Raw genomic sequence first — 7,057 nt, forward strand, 5'->3', positions numbered from 1 at the left:
TTTGTATCCTTTCAGTGAGCCTGTGTCTTTTGATTGGAGCATTTAATCCATTCATGTTTAAGGTAATTATTGATATGTATGTTCCTATTACCATTTTCTTAATTATTTTGGGTTTGTTTTTGTAGGTCTTTTTCATTTCTTGTGTTTCCCACCTAGAGAAGTTCCGTTAGCATTTGTTGTAGAGCTGGTTTGGTGGTACTGAATTCTCTTAGCTTTTGCTTGTCTGTAAAGCTTTCGACTTCTCTGTCGAATCTGAATGAGATCCTTGCCAGGTAGAGTAATATTTGTTGTAGGTTTCTCCCTTTCATCACTTTAAATATATCATGTCACTCCCTTCTGGCTTGTAGAGTTTCTGCTGAGAAATCAACTGTTAACCTTATGGGAGTTCCCTTGTATGTTATTTGTCATTTTTCCCTTTTTGCTTTCAATAATTTTTCTTTGTCTTTAATTTTTGTCAATTTGATTACTATGTGTCTTGGCTTGTGTCTCTTGGGTTTATCCTGCCCAGGACTCTGCTCTTCCTGGATTTGGGTGGCTGTTTCCTTTCCCATGTTAGGGAAGTTTTTGACTATAATCTCTTCAAATATTTTCTTGGGTCATTTCTCTCTCTCTTCTCCTTCTGGGACCCCTATAATGTGAATGTTTTTGTGTTTAATGTTGTCCCAGAGGTCTCTTAGGCTGCCTTCATTTCTTTTCATTCTTTTTTCTTTATTCTGTTCTGCATCAGTGAATTCCACCGTTCTGTCTTCCAGGTCACTTATCCCTTCTTCTGCCTCCGTTATTCTGCTATTGATTCCTTCTAGTGTATTTTTCATTTCTGTTATTGTGTTGTTCATCTCCGTTTGTTCTTTAATTCTTCTAGGTCTTTGTTAAACATTTCTTGCATCTTCTGTATCTTTGCCTCCATTTTTTCCCGAGGTCCTGGATCATCTTCACTCTCACTATTTTGAATTCTTTTTCTGGAAGGTTGCCTACCTCCACTTCATTTAGTTGTTTTTCTGGGTTTTTTTTCTTGCTCCTTCATCTGGTACAAAGTCCTCTGCCTTTTCATTTTGTCTATCTTTCTGTGAATGTGGTTTTCCTTCCACAGTCTGCAAAATTGTGGTTCTTTTTGCTTCGGCTGTCTGCCCTCTGGTGGATGCGGCTGTCTCTATGTTTAACTTTTTAAGAAACTGACAAACTATTTTCCAGGGTGGCTGTACCTTTTGGCATTCCCACCAGCAATGTATGACGATCCCAGTTTCTCCACATCTTTGCCCAAACTTGGTGTTGTCTGTAATTTTAATTATAGTCATTATAATGGCTGTGTAGTAGTATCTTCATGTGGTTTTAATTTGTATTTCTGTAGAGTCTAATGAAGTTGAACATCTTTTCATGTACCATACAACTCTCTGAAGTATCTGTTTCAGCCATTTAATTTGTTTCAGCCATTTAATTTTTTTCAGCCATTTAAATTTATTTATTCATTTTCAAAATGTTTATTTATTTATTTATTTGGCTGCACCTGTTATTAGTTGCAACAGGTGCGATGTTCCTTGTGAAACCGTGCACCTCAGATTGGGACTTGAACTCACGTGCAGAGCTCAAATCTGGCCAAACCCCACAGCCTTACAACTGAGATCACACACCTGGTTTCAGGACTTAATGAAGCTCAAGTTCTTGATGTGTCATCACAGAAAGAGTTCAGTGAGAGACAAGGTGGTAGGTAAGAAGTGGATTTATTTAGAGAGAAACACACTCCACAGACATAGTGTGGGCCATCTCAGAAAGCAAGAGAAGCCCTAAGGTATGGGGTTGTCAGTTTTTATAGGGGTGCGTAATTTCATAGGCTAATGTGTCCTAACCTGGTGTCCTAACCACTGGACTGCCTGGACTTCCAGGGAATTCCCTTGGATACAAGTTCTTTATCAGCTTTGCAAATATTTTCTCCCAGGTTCTGACTTGTCTTTTATTTTCTTAATAATGTTTAATAAAGTGCAAAAGTTTTAAATTTGGGGAATTCCCTGGTGGTCCAGTGGTTAGGACCCCATGCTTCCACTGCAGGGGGCACAGGTTCGATCCCTGGCTGGGGAACTACGATCCCACATGCCACAGGGCATGGCCAAAAAAAAAGTTTTAACTTTGGATGAAGTCCAATGTATTCTTTCTTTCTTTTATGAATTGTGATTTTGGTATTGTAGTTAAGAAATCTTTTCCCATCCCAAAGTAATGATTTTTTTTCCTGTTTTTCTTCTAGAAGTTTTATATTTGTACTTCTTAAATTTACGTTGATTTAGTTTTGGTAACTCAATTTTGTTTGAGGTGAGGGTCTAAATTCACCTTTTTAGGGACTTCCCTGGTGGCACAGTGGTTAAGAATCTGCCTGCCAGTGCAGGGGACATGAGTTCAATCTCTGGTCCGGGAAGATTCCACATGCTGTGGAGCAACTAAGCCAGTGCGCCACAACTACTGAGCCTATGCTCTAGAGCCCACGAGCCACAACTACTGAAGCCCGCACACCTAGAGCTCGTGCTCCGCAGCGAGAGAAACCATTGCAGTGAGAAGCCCATGCACTGCAACAAAGAGTAGCCCCTGCTCAATGCAACCAGAGAAAGCCCGTGCACAGCAACGAAGACCCAGTGCAGCCAAAAATAAATAAATTAATTAAAAAAAAATACATTCACCTTTTTACACATGGGTATCCAATTCCTAGCACCATTTGTTGAAAAAAAAAATGTCTTTATTGAATTGCTTGTGGAGTAGATGCAGATAGTTTGGTAGATATGGTGGGGGAAGGTAATAGGAAGAAACATGTTTGAAGTTAAGCAGCACTTACTATGAACCAGGCACAGTTTGAAGCATTTCTCGTAGGTTTTCTCATTGAGAAAATCTTGAGGGTCTTCTCACAAACCTTGTGAAGTAGGTGTCCTTAAACCATTCTCTTAATGGTTTTGGAGATCTCAGCGAGCATGTGCCCTGCTTATGTGGGTTCCAGAGTCAGACCCTGGAGGGGTTCAAGGGTCTTCCTAGACAGTGGATAATAATAAAATCTGGAGAGGGATACGGCAATGATGGTGGGAATGAAACAGGAGGGAAGGGGGCAGGGCACAACCTTTGAAAGAATGACATAGCCTGAGGACATGACACAAACTGATTAGAACCAAATGGGTCCAAGATGGCAGACAAGTTGACTTCCACTAGACCTTGAGCCTCAGTATACACTCACTGTAACACATCAGCAAGCTAAATGACAAACCCTAAGGTGCCACCATAGTTCCAAGGCTGACCAGAAGGATCAAAAAGTGGGCGGTGGCCCAATTCCTGGAAATCCCCGCCCCTTCCCCAATAGCTGGAATACTCCTCCCACTCATTAGCCTATGAAATTACCCGCTCCTATAAAAACTGACAACGCCATACCCTGGTGCCTTTCTCACCTTCTGGGATGGCCCACACTCTCTGTGGAGTGTATTTCTCTCTAAATAAATCCACTTCTTACCTATCACTTTGTCTCTCACTGAATTCTTTCTGCGATAAGATGTCAAGAACCTGAGCTTCATTAAGTCCTGAAACCAGGTGTGTGATCTCAGTTGGAAGACTGGGTTTTGGCCAGGTTCGAGTCCCAGCACATGGGTTCAAGTTCCAATCTGAGGTGCACAGTTTCAGCAACGGGAGTGAGTAGAGCCTCTATGAGGAGAATCTGGCTGTAGAAGGTGGTAGAATTTTTTTGTTTTTTTGCAACAGATGAATTCCTGAAGGCATCTCATAACGCAAGACTAATTTACCATAGCAATGAACATAAAATAAGAAGGAATGTATTCCTAATACATCTAAATATGCAACTGTCATAACAGTCTACTTATTTTTTTCAGCGTTATCTCTAATATTTTATAGCATAGTGCTTAAGAGCATAGACACTGGAGCCAGACTTCTTAGTTTCAAATCCCATCTTCTCTCTCTTTTTCGAGGACTGCCATTCACTAGCTGCCTGACCTGGAAAACATTACTTAAGTTACCTGTGTCTCAGTTTCCTTATCTTATCTTTCCAGATAACTGGAAAGATATCTGGAAAGATATGTTTACAGATAACTGTAAAATGGGAACAATGATAATAGAAGCTACCACATAGGGTTGTTATGAGGATTGAGTTAATATTTATAGAGCACTTAGAATGGTGCGTGGTACACAGGAAGTGCTATTAAGTACTTGCTAAATAAAAAATTACTATGTTTCAGAGAAGGATTTCTTAAATTAATAGCATGGCATATTATGGACTGCTTTTTAAATAAAAGCTTTTCCCTAATATTTCATCACATCTAAATTCTGCTGTAAAACTACTGGTATTTTAGCATACTTTTCCAGCAGTAGTGTTAGCACCCCATCTTAGTGGAGGACACTGTTTTAGGATACAGAAAATACTTTTTAAGTTATAAAAGTGAACAGCACAATAGTCACTAAGATCACTTATGTGCTCACAAACAGAGTTGGGTGAAAGCAGTCACACCTTGAAGACTGATCATATTTCTAAGATTTCATTTATATAAAAGACAAGAACTAATCTTTTCTGTATGAAGTCAGGATAGTGGTTGCCCTCGGAGGGGAACAGGATAACTGGATAGTAGGTAAAACGTGGCTTCTGGGAGCTGACGGTGTCCTATTTCTTAACGTGGGTACTGGTTTCACAGTTTCTTGCCTGCAAGCTGGTGCAGTTTATGAAAATCCATAGTTATACACATATGATATGTGTCTCTCTATATTATATATGTAATATATTCAGTATTATTCTTCATTTGTATGATGTTTCAATTCTTTTAAGTAACCAAGGGTGTATTAGTTTGCTAGGGCTGCCATAACAAAATACCACAGACTGGGTGGCTTAAACAACAAAACTCATACAATTTCTTTCTTCTTTTGTCACTCAGTCACTAATGCATTCAACTAAGAAGCCATTACATGTACAGGGTGGGCTGTGCACTGTCCATGCATAGTAAATGCTAAGCGGTATTCTACTTAGGTAGAGAGCAAGACACAGATACATTTTATAAAGAAGTAGAGGCAATGCAAGCAATGTCACAAAACAACACAGGATTCGCACCCGGAAGAGCTGTGCAGGTCTTAAGTAACGTCGGCGACCGCTTTCTATTGCATAATGGACGTTTGGCGGCATAGAAGGGACATCACGCACATACTGGTTGAATAAATGCTTACAGTACCCTTTAAGCATTTGGCTGACTATATACTGGGTCAACTGAGCTGGGCTGGGAGAAGGGTCTGGCATTTATCACACCGGCATTGTGGCTGGATGCTCTACGTTCGCTAGTGCTTGGAACTTCGTGATGGGTGGAGGAGGCTATGCAGGCTGGGCTCCCCAGGAAGCAGCGTCTGAGACAGAGATGAACAAGTGCTCATGGATAATAATATGGAAAGGAGGGTTAAGAAGCAGGATTGATCCTGAGGGCCAAATCAGGCTCTGATGCGGTCTCCAGTGAAAGATTCAACCAGTACCCCACTCCCAACCAGAGGAGCTCTGGAGCTGGATGTTGTCCCAAGTTGGCTGAAGGGGCTGGGCCTCTGTAAGTCCACTGATCGATCACTGTTGTAGGCTGCCCAGGAAGGGGGTGTGACCTTGGGGGAGGCAGTTTTCTTCAGCCAGGTTCTTTTTCCAGTTGAATTCATGCAGCCGATAATGAACCGATGCTGAGACTGAACAGCACAAGCTTTATTCAATGGCCAAAGAATGGAGAAGCGGGAATCCAGTTCGCAAATCAATTTCTCAACCCAATTCGGGAGGTAACACCAAATACATAGGAAGATCGAGGTAAAAGGCAGGGAACTGGAAAGAGTGGGAGGAATATTCATGAGTTATCTGAGAACAGGTGTGTGGTTTGGACCTGGAACTGATGTAACCCTCCTTTTCAGTCCTTGTATGGGCTTTTCCAGTTGTCATGGCAATCATCAACTGTCATGGTGCTGGTGGGTGTGTCATTTAGCATGTTAATGGATTACAGTGAGCGTATAGTGAGGCTCAATGTCCACTGGAAGTCAAAACCTTCCTCCATCTTGGGTCTAGTTGGTTCTAACCAGTTCCTGTTTTTTCTCTTTGCAGCATCCTCCTGAAACTTAGATAAGAGTAATTGGTTTCCATTCGAGGAAGGGACAGGGGTATGATTTTGGGTCAACAGTCTTGGTAACAATGCCTGTGTTTTCTTCTAGAATCCTGTCTGCCAGTTCTGTACATCCCTGCCTCCCTGACTGCTTACCAGGGACCTCCACCTTTCCTGGTGACCCTCAGCTCACTGTGGCTGGCCTGGCTTCCCCATCCTGCCTCTGGACCATCCGTCTCTTGGTTGGCTATCAAGCTTTCCTCCAGCTTTTGCAATGCTCTCTGGTGCCTGGTTCACAGTCCCATTTTCTCAGCCCACTGCTGCCTGCATTCATCAAGATGAACCTAATGAAAGCAATGTTGAGGAGGATTATTCTGGCTCTGAGGCACTAGGTGGATTGGTGAGGCCAACAACCTCGGATTAAATTCTGGAAAATTCTAGGAAATACCAGAAAAGCTGTAGCAGATGAGGTAATACGAGTTTGGCAAGGGTGAAGAAAGTGGAATGCAATAGCAAACGCCTTTGGACTCCTCAAACACGACTGAAACACGGCTCCCCTGGGACCTTCTTCTATTGGATTCTCTTTGATGGCAACCCCTGGGGCTTCATTTGCTGTGTAGATCTCCAGGGAGCAGCAGGAAACAACAAATCCTTAGCCTCTCAAAGTCATAGCCGTTCTCCTAGCTGACCTGACAAACACAGATGTCAAGTGGGCCCTGCAGGAATTTGACAGTTTGTCCAAATAACTGTTTTCAGTTGAGGCTATAAATCTCTTAGGAAAAGGTTTATCTGCCTGGCCGTTCAGTCAGTAGGCCAATATGAATTAGTCTGACCATCTTCTCAGAAAAGAATGTCTTTGGGGATTTTCAGATGAGTGAATATTCAATATTCTGTCTTCTAGCTTTACCATCCACCTCCCTGCCCCTTCGTAGAATATTCTTCAGATAGTTGGCTCCTGGGCCTCCAGGAGCGCCAGG

Source organism: Delphinus delphis, chromosome 13, assembly GCF_949987515.2.
Source record: "Delphinus delphis chromosome 13, mDelDel1.2, whole genome shotgun sequence".
Classification (NCBI taxonomy): domain Eukaryota; kingdom Metazoa; phylum Chordata; class Mammalia; order Artiodactyla; family Delphinidae; genus Delphinus; species Delphinus delphis.